The sequence below is a fragment of the Zonotrichia albicollis genome, chromosome 10, assembly GCF_047830755.1.
Source record: "Zonotrichia albicollis isolate bZonAlb1 chromosome 10, bZonAlb1.hap1, whole genome shotgun sequence".
NCBI lineage: Eukaryota > Metazoa > Chordata > Aves > Passeriformes > Passerellidae > Zonotrichia > Zonotrichia albicollis.
The window spans coordinates 25,368,600-25,385,844 of NC_133828.1; the positions used below are offsets into that span (position 1 = coordinate 25,368,600).

A 17,245-nucleotide genomic window follows, 5' to 3' on the forward strand; every position below is an offset into this window, starting at 1 on the left:
AAAAAAATCTTGCAGAATTTACAGTTAGAAGAGCTGGATTACTTGTGATATGTGGAAAGAACACATTACATCTAATCTTCTGTATCTAAATTCAGGGTATTAAAACAACCAACATTCATAATAAACGTGATTTGATATTTTATCTTAGTAAAACTCAACTCTCAGCACATTAAGTTCTGGTTCCAGCTATAAAATTCTCTTAAATTCAACAACTCTGAAATTAGTCAGTTATAATGGAGTCTAAGTGTAAATTTGCATTGATGGGTTTTATTTGGACTGGTAGGGGCAATCCAAATGAAGTTACCAACTGTATTTTTATTATATTAATGCATGGAAATCCTTGTTCTGTGGGGTCCAGACAGTACATATTGTGCTAGATTTCTCCTTTCTTCTTTTTTTCTCTATTTTTTAATTTTCCTTGTATATTGATTTTTCCTTTGTTTGTGAAATATTTATTCAGTACTTCTGTCAGTATATTTTTCTGTTGTAAGCATAATTAGGATATTTCTGTAACTTCTCCTGTGTGCATTTGGATCTTGCAGCTGATTTGTCACTTTGCTTGAACCCAACTGTGGACATGACTCTGGCTAGCACCAGCAGCATATTTACCTATTGCAGTGCTAGCAGGAAGTTGGGAAATGAATGTCTCTTTGGAACTTTATTAAAGCAATGGATGTGAAAAATAAGTCTTGTGGATTTATAAACATTCTTACAAAAGGAATGAGATATGGAGCAATATTTTGAGGTGGGTAAACACATGTTGCAATTTTTTAGCTGACTGCATGACCTGCTTTTACCTTAAGGTAAACCCCATCTAGTTTGAGCCATTTTGATTTCTGGAGACTTGATCCATAGAGGTAAAAGTCACAAGGTAAGTCAGTTTGGCACTGATGCTAGTGCCAAAATGTGGCTCTCTGGAATTTAGCACAGTGCGCGTTATCTGATGACAGTGGCCGTGTTGCATTATTTAGTGCATAGAATGTCCACCCAGCAAAGATTTATGTGTTTGTTTAACTTTGTTCTGTCTGGTTAATTACTCACAGTCACAGAAGATCCTTACGTGTATAGAGTGAAACATCAGTGGGTTTTATTCTCAAAATATTTTTAAATTGCTTGCTTAATTGTTCACTATTGTTGTGAAAAGACACTGTAGTAAAAGCTTACCAAAGGTCTAAGGTTTCTAAATTATGTTTTCCCTACAGATCATAGTGAGCAGAGGGAGTAACAGGATTGTTCTAAAATTTGTATGTATGCACCCATATGCACCTAACTTTACTTCACCAATTTTCTTTAACTGACATTTATAAACATTATTTTTATTTGGTTTGTTGTAGACCCTGCGATCCTCTCCTCATAAACGCAAACGCTGACTTAAATTGAGTTCAGCAAGCCAGTTTTGAGCTGCATGCAGAGAAGATTAAAAGAAATAGTACAAAATCCTCTCCAGGGAAAGATCAAATGGTTACTGAAATGAAAGCAGCCTAAAACTGTAGGGTTTAGCCCAGAGGAGGGAGGGGAATTGGGCATTTAGCTATAATTAACACCTTCTACTTGCACTCTCCAGTGTTTCAAATGGATTGTTTTTTATTATAGGTAGCTGCTCACAAACCCTAAATCACGTTATTAAAAAAAAAAAAAAAAAATCAGAAAAAAATATCAGCAACTAATTCAAGTGTTTACTCTTCAAGCAATGGTTCTGTAATCCTCAGACTTCTATAGTCAGCCATAAAGTCACCAAGCATTGGTTACATATGAAAAAACACTACTTCTCTGTGAATATGTGATTGCAGAGAAAAATCACACTTTTTTTTCTGCTTTCTACATTACTTGCACTGAAATTTTGCTTGGGTGAACACTATATAAGTTTATTTGAAGCTTGAGATTAGCAACTTTATTCAGAATAAATGTCTTATGTATTCTTGATGCTGTTTCTTCAATTTTCCTTTATTTCTGCCAAAGTTGCTTAAAAATATCTCAGACTTAAAAGTATCTAGAACATTTTAAATGAAGATATTGTAGTGGTTTTTTTTTCAGTTTGTCTTGATAGATAAAGAAAATCTGACAAGCTTCCTTGCTTTGCTTTCAGAGACCTTGCTCAGTGTTGGTATGTTGCATGCTGGAATCTGAAATACAACTTATTTTCTGTCCCGTTCTTCTATCATGAATCAATCATTGTCAGGTCATTGCCTACTGATCATTGAGTCCCTCAGTCTGGTGCTGCAAAAGTACTTGTTTTTCCAAAAACTAACTAGGTTGGTACCTTGCATCAGCTGATTTTAAAGTAAGATTTTCTGGCTTTCTGAACTTCAAATTGCATGTTGCTACTACTACACTCGTTTGGCATTTATAAATTCATAGCCTGTGTAGGTTCACATCCTGCCCCTGTAATGCTTTGCAGGCTGTTAGCATACTTCTTCAACTGGTGGAGATAAACACCCGTAGTACCTCATAAAAATAAATTCTGGTTCACATGTGCATTGAAGAAAATATCATCATATAGTCTGAAATAACAAGAAGTGGAATTTGTTTTGGAATTCTTCTGTAACTGCAGAAGTGCCTCAAAATCATCACCTTTCCCTCTGCCCTCCCCTGCTGAGCTGTACAAGGAACCCGAGAAGTGTGAACAGAGTGCAGATGTGTCCTGCTGAGTCCTCTGTTCACCATGGATCTATCCCTGAACAGCATACCTAGTGGTTCTGATAAACTTATGCACAAAACCTTATGAAAAGATTAGCAATGTTCTCTCTGTGTGAAGCCAAGACCCCCAGTAGCAGGAGTTTTGGGGGGATTCAGTGGATAGGGAGATGACAGATAGCACTTATTGATGTCAGTGATCCATAGTGAATTATAGTGATCCATACTGAATTACTTCAGTGTGTGAGAGGAGATGTGGTGTTTAAGAAAGAAGATGATAAAACTAATATTGGTTCCTTTATTCTGTGGTTGAAGTCTATGAGCTTTGTAGATTTGTTTCCAGTTGTTTTTTTTTTTTTGTTCCTAAAGAAAGACTGTATTGACTATAAACTTATTTGAAGTAATTTCTTCTTCTGCAGATAAGGTTAATGCTTTTGAGCTTGCTCTTCCATGCCTACGGGGTGTAACACATATGGTAAGTAATAATAAAATACTGATCTGACTGTACAACTTTATGTAAGGCATGTGTGACTAAAACCTGAGCAATAAAATTTCCTTTCCTGCTCAGACAGAACTGTATATGTCTGTCATATTTTATTGGTTGTTGAATGGCACATGCCCTTATGGATCACAGCTGAAACCAGACAGCCTAGGGTATCATTGCATATTTGTCATCTTCAATGAAAACATTACAGCAGATTTCTGTATACTTGGGCAAATTAAGCCATAGGAAAGTAAACAATCATGTTGCTGATGAGTATGTATGCACCTATAGCATGTGGAAACTTTAGTACTAGTGGCAAAAATATCTCTGATTTAAGTAGTGACACACGCAGTGATCAGGAAGCAATATTGTAAAGCAATATTTTTTAAAGATAGTTAGGCACATTTATTGGATGCAGACAAAAATATCTTATGGATCCAACAAATTAGACCCCTTTTAGCTGCATTGGTAAATACCGTATAATTCATTAATATCCAGTGACTAGAGCTATATGAAAGAGATACACAGAACTTCAATTACCGACTTAGTAGCACTGTTAGTAGCGGTCCTCATCCTTTTGAGTTCTGAAATAGTTGGTTCTTTTCCTACATGGTAGACAATTCCAGCAAATTATAAAAATTATTTTAAAAATTCAAGAGGAATCACATATAACAAAATTTTTTAAATAGATTGTGTTAAATATACAGTGAAACTGTGCTTTATTTTCCCTTTCATGGAATCCAATGACAAAAATTAATGACAGTGATTTTAATATTAGTTATTACCATGAATATGTATAAATTAATAATATCACATGCTGCAAACCAAACTGCACTGTTGTGTATTGTGTGATAAACAGAAGAAATTATACAGTTACACTTAAAATCCATCCTTTGCCCATTTTTCAAAGTGGCTAAAAATTGTATTTGTTTAACAACAAATAAAGCCTTGTGACTTTTGTTTAGCCCATATGGCAGCATAGCCCACTGAATAAGCTGTTTGGATGCAGCAACACTGAGCTTTATCAGAGATACTTTTGGTGAGGAAAGATATGAAATTTCTTTCTTTGCAGGTATTAAAAAAAAAAATCTATGGTCAATGCCCTGCCATCAATCAAATAAGTAACTGGGAGGGTCATGCTGATCTGGGTTTTGAGGAGTGGTGTGTCATTTTCGTAAAGCCTCCCAAGGTAAGAAGATTTAATTTTTTCATATTCTTGGCACCAATAGCTAAGAAGAGACTCCAGAGTGACAGTGACATGTCAGGAAACTGAGAGTGGATAAATGAAATTTTGGTGACTAAGTACAATTTACTTTCACAAGACTCTGAACATTTCAGATAGCATGTGTCCACCTCCCACCTGCCAGGCATTCTATCCAGATCCTTAGCAGGTGGGAGAGGCTGAGAGCAACCTGCAGCAGTGCTTCCTTAGGCACTGTCTCCTACAGCCAGGTGAGGGACACCAGTGATGGAGAACGCAGAACTCTGACATCCCTCAATCCTCCTCCTGCAAAACCCCCAGCAAAACCCTTGCTCTTTTTTCTCCCTGTAATAAGAAGTCTCCGTAACTACCGTTTCCCCTAATATTATCACTGCTTAACATTCATCAGAAATAATGTAGTAAAGGTCAGGCCGCTGCTGATAGCTAGGCTTTCGGTTTTGGGATGAGCTGAACTGGCATGACCCTGGCAGGGACTGAGCTGCTGGGCTTGTCTTGGCTGTGTTTATAAACACATCAGGTTTGTAGTCAGAGTATCCTCCATCAGAGGTGCTGATAAGGTTGAAGGAAGACAGAGTTCCTGTGCACAGTGTTGTCATCTGGTTTACAATGTCTTTGTTAGGATGTTGTCTGTGGGACCTATACATTGGTTAACTCTCAAATTCCTTGCTATTAAATGCTTTTGCTCTATGGAGAAAATATGGGAGACTAAGCTTAAGTGACAATAGTATGGGTGTTCATATTTAGTGAAGATGATTACTGAAATGGGTAAAACATCAAAGCCAACGAAAATATTCACTGGTGTATTAGAACTCATTTAGGAGTTGTGTAACAGAGGGTTACTTCTCCCCCAGGAGGTGTTCAAACCTAGAGCTCTGGAGATGGGCTACACTGCTTTAAATTCAACCTTCTTTTACATGTTTTTTTTTTAACAACTGTGAATTTCCTTTTTTTTTCTGCTAGATTGGTCGAATGAAAATGAGAAAATGTCTGTTGAGGACTGATTTAATGATTCTGACACTTTTAACACTGTCTGAAAGTAAACTGCAACAACTGGCAATTTTGAAATGTATTCCAACATCTTTCAAAATCTTAGGTTTTGAGTAACTTTAGTTTTCATATTTGAAATTTGTCTTCCCACAGAACTGAGGTTTAAGTTGCAAAATCAGAAACAGAGTTTGCTAAACATTTTGGAAGCATGATTTTAGCTTATGAGATGTGACTGCCATGGTCTGTGTAGTCAGATCTCTGATCTTACTCCAAATACCACTCGTATGCCATGTAGTTTTCACAAAGCTGTTGCTACTCTTTATTTAACCAGGGAATGCACAAGAGTTTATTTTGAAGAAAATATGAATATTTAAAGGTATTCGAGAATCACTCCTACCCTTAGACATTTTTCTGTGGTTGCTGCTGGTAGCACTATTTTCAGAGTGTTTGCAGAGGGAATTTGGCTGATGGAGTGGATTAAACCCCCACGGTTTGTGCAGCTCAGTCACTGCTGCTCCCTCTGCTGGCGGTGAAAGACGAAATTACAATCAACATTATGGAGTTACAACTGCTCCAGAATACAAAATAAAATATTCACAGTTTATAGGTGCAAATTAGCTAATATCCACAAATTGTGTGTCAAAATGAGCTCTTTCTTTATCTGACATGTTCTATGTGGCATACCTACTGCAATTTCATGTATTTTCAACCATGATTATTTTTAAAGCGCTGAACTATCTCATGTAAAAACATCCTCTTTTCAAAGCAGTCATTGGATAAAAATCAGGATGCAAGCTAGCATCCAGAACGGATTCTGCTCAAAACTGTGAATGTATGGCCAATGCCCTGTTGCCAACAGGAATTCTTCAGAAGTAGAATAACTGAAACATTAAGCAGTTTACTCAGGAGATGTATGTGCATAATATTCACATGATTTCCCAGCCAAGCCACTCCACACCTCCTACTAAATCTTTGTTTAACACTCTGTGTATGAAAGGTATTCTTATTTTCATAATAAAAACGTGGTAAAGGGATAAAGGATTGAATTACAGTAAACTGATAATACTTTAAACTAAAATTCTTATTCAAGGCAAATGGATGCAATGTCATATTATTTTAGAATTTAATCTGTTTACCCAACTTTTACTCACTGCTACATGGGTATCCGTAAGAAGAATCTGATTTTATTTACTTACTTGAGTGAAGGCACAAGCTGTGTGCTAAACACTAACATCAGGCTCAGATGTCAGTGCTTTGCACACAGCTTGTACCTTCACACAAGTAGGAAAACACGTGGTGATCAGGCCTGTGTATTTCCCACTCATTATTCCCTAAACTGAAGGACATAAATACAAACAGCCAAATGTCTTTCAGTCACAAGAAAAAGTATCTCCCCTTTTACTTTTTATTTTTATGGATAAGGGAGCTTTCAAGGAAATGTCGTAGCACAGCTAAAACTAAAGATCCATCCAAGTCTACTTAAGACATCTTAGTGAAAAAAGGTCTGCTGGTCTCACATCAGTGCATATTGCAAAAAACATTTCAACTCAGCTGACAGTCTCTATTTAAGCTGAGCATTTTGGACTGAAATAATAGGGAGAACTACATAACTAAATTACTTTTACCTCAAGAGACATTTTTGTCTGTGAGGGTACACTTAGAAGCAGTGACCTGATAATAGGAGTGCTGACTACAAATTTGCATGCAGGCACACAAGGAGGCAGGCTTAGATTAGTGATCTGAGCTACTAACATTAAAATACAGTTTCATGATAGATACAGAAAAGCTTTCCAATAACTCATAATTCTTACATTGGCTGTCCGGCACAAAAAACCACCACCAGTGGCAGCAAGAGCATCTTTGAGAAGAATGCAATGGAAACTACAGATAGTTCCAGTTTCTTGAATTAATCTCTTTTAGGGGTGAGTTATTTTAACCTAATTTCCATGTGGGCATCCAAGGGATCATCCAAGGAAGCACCACATTTTCACAATCATAGAAGAATGACAGACATTCAAAAAAAAAAAAAATCTAAGTTTAAATGAGGTCAAAAATGAGGCCAAAAACATTACTCAATGTGTTTTTCCAGATGAAAATATTTATTCAAGACCACCACCTCATATCAGTGTTAAAGAAAAATAGAAGCCTAAGGACTGTCAGTTTTCTTTGCAGCATTTATGAGTGGAATAAAGGACACTCTTGCTCAGTTTGATTTCTTGTGAAATAGAAAAAAAATCAGGATACTATGAAAATTACGTTTTTTTCTAGTGCACTCTGGACAAAGACACTCCTTTACTGCAATTCCTTCTAAGGTAGAGTTTGTATTTTTGTCAATCCATTATTTTACCTCACCAGGCAAGAAATTTCCATAGCATGTTTAAAACACCTAGAGAAAAAGCTCCCCAAAGCCGTTCATGTCATGCAGCTACGCATGCTTCAATTCGTGCCAGTTTTCTGGGGGTTTTGGGTGTTGTTTGTTGGTTTGTTTTGGTTTTTTTAAGCAAGTAAATAAAAACAACTTCTTTTTCTCACTACACTGGACTGTCCACTTCATGGTAGGAGACGACCTTATCTTGTATTTCTGGATGTAGGTTATCAACATTGCAGGGAGGCCATAAGTGGCTGAATGGAATTTTCTTCCAAAAAAAAAGGCTAAATATTTTGATATTGGAGACAGGATTTTCAAGTGTGTGTAGGGAAATTCTGTATTTCAATGAAAGCTTAATTCCTCGGACTCTTAACCCTTAGTGGCATAAAATTAGTATTTTACATATTTCCTGAACAGCAGAATGACTCACAAGTAAATTGAAGTTTATGATATGCAGAAATGTGAGTTATTAACAGAAAACTATTCTAGGACTGGGAGGTACAGGATATTTTGCACTCCAAGAATGATGTTTCTGAAGATGAATCCTTAAGGTTGAAAATGTTCCAGCTGTAATCCTACTGAGTAATGATTCCTGAGTAAAGTCATGGTGTTACTTCTGGGAAGAATTCAGCTCTGGAACTTGGTCATTTTACTGTCTTAGATTAGATGAGCCAATTTCTTTAACACAATTCTGCTATGACTGCTGTTTACTTTTTTCCAAACTTTCGCTGTCTCATTATCTCTGGCATTTACTAAATGCCTGTCTGGAGTTAAAAACAAATTTTATGTTTACTCTGTGTCGAGTTATCATGGGAACACAAGGGAAAAATGAGAGAAACACTCAAGGATGTAGACTGTGTGAAGAAAATGCAGTGGCATTCAATTGAAGAGGGAAGGCTGGCTCTTTGTGCCCCCTGCAGAAAGGCTGGCTGGCCTTGGCAGGGGAGACACCACCTGTAGGTGCAGCACGGTGACAGCTCTGCCTGCACTGCCCGGGCCTGGCTGGGCTCACACAGCCTGCCTGGCACCCTGCCCGTGGCACCCACAGTCACTGCACGCCAGGCTGGCTCATTCCTCACCATGAAGAGAAACTTGGCTTCCCCCTAGGCCAGCACTTGGGCCAAATTTAGTAATTGCTTCAGAAATCTGGTCATTAAATGCAAGATGATTCTGTTGTATGATATGCAGTTTAATGACTTCAGCTTTTTCCATGCTGCATGGATACATTTGGTGAAGATTTTTAAACACCAACAGCTTCTGCTAAGCATTAAAAATGCAAAGTGTAATATAACAGGTGCAAAAGCAGTTCTTTAATGTTCTTGTGCTTTCCTCTGAGTTAGGTGGTTACAGTATATTCCAAGAGGATAAGCTGCCAGTTTAATAGACCAGCCTAACTTCCACTTAGGAACTCTGAAGCAGTGATACATTATACAACTACTAATTTTTCTTTACATTGTTTCTTCTGAGAAAGATGAATTTCCTTTACCAAAGTTTTCTCAGCTATAATTTGAGTATCTATTTCTCAAAAAAGCTTTCTGCATTAAATCAGATGTTAATGTTCTGTTAAACTATCTCTTACTGTTACCAAAACCCAAAAATATAGTAGGCAATATGAAAGATTCTTTTCTATTAGACTTGCCAGTCTACTTCCACTAGTTGCTAAAGTATAATTTAGTAGTAGAAATTATCTCAATTTTTTGTTTGTTTGTGGTGTTTTTGTTTTTTTATTCTACCAGACTACTTGTTTTGTGTAAATCAAAGGAGGCCTTACTGATAAACAGAGAAATTAATTATGTAATGCTCTTCAGCAGTTACAGACAGCGAAAGGGGAGGTCTTTTCTGTGCTTTGAAATAGAAAAGTCTAATAGAAATAATGTATTTAATGTTACTCATTAGGTATGTGTCTTCCCAGACCAAAATCAGCAGTAACAAACAGAGGCCAGTTTGCTTCATCCTTGCAGCTGTGCAGTCAAGTGTAGCGCTTTTCTCAGTCTGGTTTTCAATGGTTGGATCACAGGGGGTTTCTACTGTGTCTTATTTGCAGAAAGGTCTACTGTTTTTTAATTTCAGTTCAAACTTATTCAACAGTTCCTCCCATTCATTATAGTCCATCACTGAACTTTCAGGGGGAAAAATAAAAAAAAAAAGGGGGAGAAAAAAAGAACTATCAGCAAACAATTTTGGCATTGTAGTTTTCTGTAAACCTGCATATTCTCTGCAGCTCCAATATTTATTTTGCTTATATTTCTGATTTTTCCATTAAATATTCAGCGCTTCCTGGGTTTACTACTCTCTAAGTCTCTGAATGTTTTTCCCAAATGGATATTTTTGAAGGATGCTTCTGAACTCAGATGCCCCATACCCATAAAATGAATAGAATAAAAAATAAATTTGATTATGTAAGAACCAGAAAATTGTCCCAGATCTCCTGGCAAAAGCAAAAGCAAGTGTTGGTCCTAAACAGATTGTAAGTAAAACGACAATGAAGAGTGTGGAAGGCAAGGAAAGCCAAGTGACAATTACATGAACTTTAATGAGATTTCCAAGTCAGTCTTTCATTTTTCAGTCTGACTATTTTCTCAAGTATATAAAAAATATTTCAAGGCTGGCAACTGAAGACATAGAAGCAAATTCTCAACATCACAGAGTAGCCTCCAATTCCTTAAAATTCAGTATTGTAGAGAAGGAACTCACTAGGATATAAAAAAGCTAAAATCTGTTGTCCAGGAATAAGACTACAGGTGTCTTAGAACCATTCCTTGTCTGTGAATACATTAGAATCTGGGTAAAGTAAAATAAATAGCCTATTGTTAAAATTGATGGAGAGTACAGAGTAACAGAGAATACTACTGGATGGCTATTATTTAATTTATTTTTTCCTATTACTATTTATAAATATATATTCTACTAAATGCAACAAAGACACTTTAATGTACATTTCATTATATGTTCTAATAACATATGTATGTAAGCATTCATATAGTTTTCTAGTCATCTTGGAGCACACATAAAAATCACTTTCAAAATTAAAATCAAAATCTCACTTAGGAATTTCACTTTCTTGAAAAACTATTAAGAATACTCATGAGTCACATCCATAGCTTGCTTCTAGCACAGAGCTGTAATGTAAAGGAAGTTTCTTTTATCCTGTAGGGACTGATTCTCCCTTGAAGCATGGATATAATCATTCCAGTGCTACCTGAAGGATCAGTAGAGGATAGCACTTCAATTACAAGCAAGAACCTGGGCCAAAAAGGAGCTCTTGGTAATTCTCACAGTGCTCATTATCTTGGCTGTCTGCCTTTACAACTGGCATGCACAATACCAGGTGTATAAACGTTCTGCGTGGTCGCTGCGTATGCTCCACACTTGACCCCACTTGGCAGAGCTCTGTCTCCTCCTCTGCTGCCTTTCACCTTGGGAAATCGTTATATCTTTTACATTTACGTAAGGCTGATCCAAAACACTTCTAAATTACAGGCCTTTAAATGGCACCCTCTTTGCAAAGGTGTGAGTGGGCCCGCAAGGGACAAGGCAACAAAAATCCTTGCCCAGAATCCCTATTTCTGAGCTATGCTTGCCCTCGTTTTTACAGTAAGAATTCTTTAACACAAGTGGTGCAGCTGAAAGAAACACCAGTGAGCGCTTTCCAATTCACTCTTTATATGAGCTCGTAAAAATGACCTTTGTGTGAATTTGCCAGGGAAAAATGTTTCTATCTATAAGATGTACAGATCTGGAGATGTTGAGAATATAAACTCGAGCAACATTCTGGTTGTGCATCTGGCTTACATTAGTCAGCAGTACACGATGTGCTAGTATAACAGAAATAAAGAGCGCATGGAGGGATTCGAACGTTCAGCTACCACATCTGTCTCCCTGCATTATCATCATTAGAGTGTTTAGTGCAATTTATCTCCCTTTCCATTTGGAAGATTCATGTTCTCTCCTATGAACTGGGCATCAGCCCAACCATGATGGGTTGTGTCCACAGGGGAACGCCTTCACTTTGACACCTGCTAGTAGCCATCATCTGCCCAGCAAGCTCTGCTTGGCTTGTTTATGCTCGCAATATTTAGCCAACCAAGGAAGGAACCAGTGTGTGTTTGTCTGATATGAAAACAGGAGAGGAAACTAAGGGAAAGAAAGATAAAGGTATGTCCTCTCTTCCACAGTTGATAGATTTTACAACTCTGACATACCAAAATTAACAAAGCTGGGGTCTGCTTTTAATTAATTCAAAGTAGAGAAGAAAGATGCTGCTGGGTTTAAGGCTATTGGCTGAGGCACAAAAAATGAAGAGTGAGTTGTTTGCAATGGCTACAGCCTGACAGTGGACAAATCAGCCTCTTCATCCCAAAGTGACCAAAGAACCTGAGTATCTAGACTTCATGTTCTTTTGTGCAGAGATCAACTTTTACTATGTTTTTGCCAGAGTCCAGTACCCTGAGGCTCTGATCTCAATAAGGTCATCTGGTTATTATCATAATGCAAACTGTCCCATCCGTGTCTCTGCCCTCAGGCCTAGATCTTACCAAAAAAACCCACATGTAGAAAGGAATTCAGGAAAAATACCTAGATGGAGGACAAAGAATTTTTCCTTTAGGTCAAAATTTCTATTATGTTAGAACCATATTATTGCTAATTAAGGCATAATGCGGAAGATTGGAGCTGGAGCAATTCCCTTTGTCCAGCTTCCTGACATTGATGACAAAATCAAAAACCACTAAGTGATCAGAAGATTCAGAGCACTGTTGTAGTGCATGTTGTCATATCTGAAAACTTCTGGAGATGTTTGTTAAAATATGCTTTCAGGAAAGGTACAAGGGTTCCTATTTTCTCAGGCTTTTACTAGGGAGGAGAATGCAGGAGGGTCTGCACTTCTGCTAAGTCTCATGTTCCTGGGATGTGTAAGTGGGTGTGATTCCTGCAGTGTGCGTAGGAGTTATCATGCCAGCTTTAATCTAGAAGCTGGCTTGTGCAGGCTGTGATGACACATTCAGTTGTAGCAGACACAGATGTTAGATACAAAAAGTCTAATTTGAATCAAGAGATCTGGGTTCTGTTAGTGACTCTGCCATATATTTCCTGTATTGCTCTAGGCAAGGCATTCAGAGCCTGATCCAGTCTCCATTTAATTCCACAGCACCCCTTTGTCTGGCAGCACTGTGAGCTGGATTGGACTCCTAGTTTATCACTTTCCCAGGCTTTCCATATTCCTCAGGGGTATAATCTTACCTGCTCACTCCATAGGTGTCTGATATAGCTTAAACCATTTGCCTCTGAAGTGATTTGTTACTTAGGCATAGCATGAATATGCAATTGAATTAAATTCTCAATTCAGCAAAAGCCTAAACCTCTAATAAGCTTCAATCAAGAAAACACATACTGGAGAATTTCAGGTTCTGTGTCATTAGGTGTCTATACATACTCTTTAAAATTCAAGAAGGTAAATTATTTCATTGGAACTACTTAGGGGCCTAAGATGAAGCATACGTCAAAGTACCTTGCTCAAGGCCCTATCATCTATCATTAGACACAGACATGTACTTAAAGTTGAGCATATCCTGAAGTGTATTGCTCAATTCATCCTTTAAAGCATAATACTGATATGCTTTCTAGCACAGAAAATACATTTGAGCCTAGAAAATACTAAAAGTAATCTACTTTTGATTATATGAAATGTCACAAATTATTAGTTTAATCTTTTTAATAAATCTAAAGAAATAAAGAAAATTTAAGGTCATGTAGCCCATACTAATTTCCAGGAATCTTGGTTACACTATAGCCCTTCACTTTTACATAACTCTGAAATCACAATAAGGATGTGTATTTTGAAGTAATTGTGTTGGTGGTCCCTTCGTGCTTTCTGAACATCTAACAGTTAGCTAAGCAAACACACATGACTGATTAAAAGAAGAAAGGGAACTATTTTTACAGGGACCATTAAACTTTAACTGCCATCTGGCAGGGAATGATTAGAGAAGATCAAAATTAAGGCAGTCAACACAAATACTGTGTGGATACCTCAGGGAATTAATGTGGATAGAAGACGGTGGACTTGTGGCTCTGTTAAGAGACAGACAGAGAAGGAAGTGGTGAACACATCCTTTATGACTGTGCCCTAATGGCCACATTCACAGCAACAGAAGCAGAGAAGGAAGAAATCAAAGCCACCTGGGAATAATCAGACGCTTGCTGTCATAAAGAAAGAAAGTTAAAGGATTATACAAGAGGCACACCATTCTTGCTCCCCAACAAGCCAGGAAGGAAATTTTTATTGTGGAGGTGTGTTGCAGTTGGCAGGTTATCTACTATCTTTACATAGGCATTTTAAATAGGGTCTGTAGTAAATCTTTTAATTGAAAGGCTTTACGGAACACAGACCTGTGGTTGATCTAACTGAACACTGGATGTCACTATACACACTATTAGTCATTTTAGAGACATTAAAAACACAGTCCAGCCATGAATTGGAGCAATCCAGACATGTTTTTTTAAAATCAGCTATCTTTAATTATTGTTCTAGAGATAGCAGTTTCCATGAGCCAAAGCTTCCAAGCTGCCTAGACATGCACCAGTCATTTTTTACAACTCCTCAGCTGTGTGCCCTGGCAATGCTGCTGGTAGGTGTTCCCTAACAAGTGTACCTCGTCTGACTTCATATTTTAGGGGATAAATTTGAGGTTTGTATAGAGAGATAATGGAGTGGCTGTTCACTGCAACATCTCAGAGCTGAGACTGACCAAGCAGCCTTATAACTTTGCTGTTATGGCTGGTAAGAAACCATCAAAATACGACTCACCCAAAAGTGCAACAGCCCTCCCATGAGGGAGCTCCTTGTCTGACTGCAGAACTGTCTTTTCACCCCTCATGAGCTATTGGATTGGAAAACCTCTGTTCTCTCAAGCATGTGTCTTGAAGTTTTCCATTCCATGGCACTAATAACACATCTCTTCTGGCACTCTGCTGCACTTACCTGAGGGTGTTTTCTCAGGTATGCAATTATTATGAAGGAGCACTTTCAGGAGACTTATCAATAGAGAAGATAAGGAAAAGCAAAACAAAGTATCTCTGAGTCCAAGTGGTATGGAAAAAAATCAGCACTGACAGCCCTCAAGGTCAGCTTAGCTGCTAAAAGGCTAAGGATGGAAGACAGGTGAGAGGATGTAAAGCTTAGTTACAATTGATGAGAAATGTACTGTAAAATTAGGCTTATTTTTTATTTCTTATTTCAATGCAGTATTTCGAAGTTATCAATAGCACAGGAAAAGCACATTAAGTATGTTTCAAAGCCCATGAAATCTTGTCAACTGTACCCAATGTCAAAAACATGCTAAACAACAAAATTATCAGAAATATACCGTTACTACTCTGAAATGTACAGCCAGTAGAAATGTTTGATTATTTTAGACCTTGATTCCCAACAGAATTTTTCAATATACTCGTCTGCTTGTCACTCTGCATCCTTGAAACGCTAGGACTCTAAAACGTTTGACTCTTCTGTACATTCTTAGATTAAACATTTTTTAGGAAGAGGTAAAATAGAACTAGAAACAGCCTTAGGTGATTTTTGCTTATAAAGAGAACAACTGACAGTACCTCTCCTGACTTGCAAAAGTACATTTCTATGCACAACATGTGAACCAAGGTCTTCTTAGTGCTATTCAGCGAAAACACTATAGATGTCAAGGGGGTTGCACTTTTTGGTTTATTTTCCACGGATCCTGACTGCACAATAGAATATCTAGGAGTCAGAAATTATGACTGGAAACACATAGCTGGAAATTATGTAGCCTGAGTCTTATTTTATTCCAAATAGTATTTTCTGAGATATATGCTGGGCAAAATGTTCTTTTGCTTAACTGCAAAGTTATATTTTAAAATTTGTGCATAGTTTTGAGCTGTTTTGTTGAGGCTTATAAAGAGATTTTGCTCTTTCCTAAGCTATTTCTAGCCTTTATACAGTACAGTGTAATTCTGCTAACACGAGTAATCTGTTCGGGGACAAAACAGGAGTCAAGTGCAGCTATACTATAACTAATATGATACTAATATGATATGTATAATATATCACTACAATATAATGTATCTTATACAGAGCATTACATAGACTAGTAACTTTAATAAGCAGTATTAATGTTGTACATATGTGCCATTTTACAAATGGGTGGGGGCAGAATATGCCTTACACAAAAATCTGTTGAGAACCTAGAAAAGAAAAAGCTGTGGTGCAAAAAGCAATGCTCTATCATTCTCTTCTCAGAATATACTACAGAGAAAAAGCAGTGAAAAAGGCACTTGAAAAAAGCAGCACAGCTCTGGTAAACTTCTGCAGTTTACTGTCCCAGCTTTGAGGCAGCAACCAGTTAAAACTGCTCAGAGTATATAACAGCCTATGGCTCACTCTTGTGAACAAGGTGCAGAGCATTCATTCTCCACATGCAAAATTCCAAGCACTGAGCCAAACTGTAAGAGAAATAGAGTAGACATTTGTTGATTTTTTTTTAATAATACCCACAAGCATCTACAGATGTGATCCCATGTAATGGAGCATGTGGCCTTAAGCTGGAATTATTTGCAAACAGCAGGATCTCCTGGCAAAAGAGATGGCACTTGCTGTGTTATGAAAGCTGTCCCTCCAAAACCATGTTTGGTTAGCACCTATGCCCTGTTGAAATTGGCATAGATAATTCTGAGTGGGAACAATGCCAGCACGACAGATGGGAATGAACACAGGCATGCCAGAGAACCAGGAGGTTCATTGAGTCTGAGTATTAGGGACAGAGCCCTTTCCAAGAATTTAGATGTGGCAGGATGTCCAGAGTTTCTCTACTTTAGGTACAAAATGTGAGAATATATGATCTCTTTTGTAACTACGAGCAAACTCAATTACAGTCATTTAAAAGTAGATCATCTGAGCCTTGCAAAGCATGACAGAATTAGAGCAGCTTTTTCTGTGGGTTCAGACTGGCACCAGGTCCTAGAGGGCAGAACCTGTGCACTGGAGTCAAAAGGATTCCACAGGTTTTCTGTTAAGTGCTTCAGAATGAAAAGCTTTCAGATGATAATGAATAATGTTAATTTGTACTCTGCCTTTCAGGCTGTGAGCTCAAAGCAGTTTGCAGGGATATGAAAATCTGAATTCAGAGCTGGGAGGTGTGTCATTTACAATTAAGCAGATGAACCTTGCATGTATTTATGGGCTGCAGTCCCATCTCCCCTCCAACCAGGGATCATCAATTGGATGTGGAGCCTCTGTGAAGAATGTGGAAGAAGGCAAAGTCCTGCCACAGTCCTGTGTGCCCTGCTTTTGCTCTTTATGTGACACAAATAGCCATAACAGAGCAGTTATCCAAAACACTAATTTAGTCTCCAAACAAGATTTACTAATTCCTGTAGGGTTTTTTTGAGCACTAAGCAGCTACATTTCCCATTTCTCTTTTCAGATTATGAACAGCCAAAATGTATTACACAAAAAGTCTTGTCCAGGATTATTTATATAATTCTGAAAAACAGGAAAAACAAGAAATCTAAAAAAAAAAAATGC

General features: G+C 37.6%; 1 long non-coding RNA gene across 1 annotated transcript in view; it reads left to right on the top strand.

Annotated features, from left to right (window-relative positions):
* LOC113458887 (uncharacterized) overlaps nucleotides 1–4,525 on the top strand; it is a 59,476-nt gene extending 54,951 nt beyond the window's left edge. Inside the window, exons 11-13 of the long non-coding RNA XR_012581962.1 lie at nucleotides 543–745; nucleotides 3,054–3,109; nucleotides 4,191–4,525. This is a non-coding gene — a long non-coding RNA (uncharacterized LOC113458887). The remainder of the gene's footprint in view (nucleotides 1–542; nucleotides 746–3,053; nucleotides 3,110–4,190) is intronic.
* The last annotated feature ends 12,720 nt before the right edge of the window (nucleotides 4,526–17,245 follow it).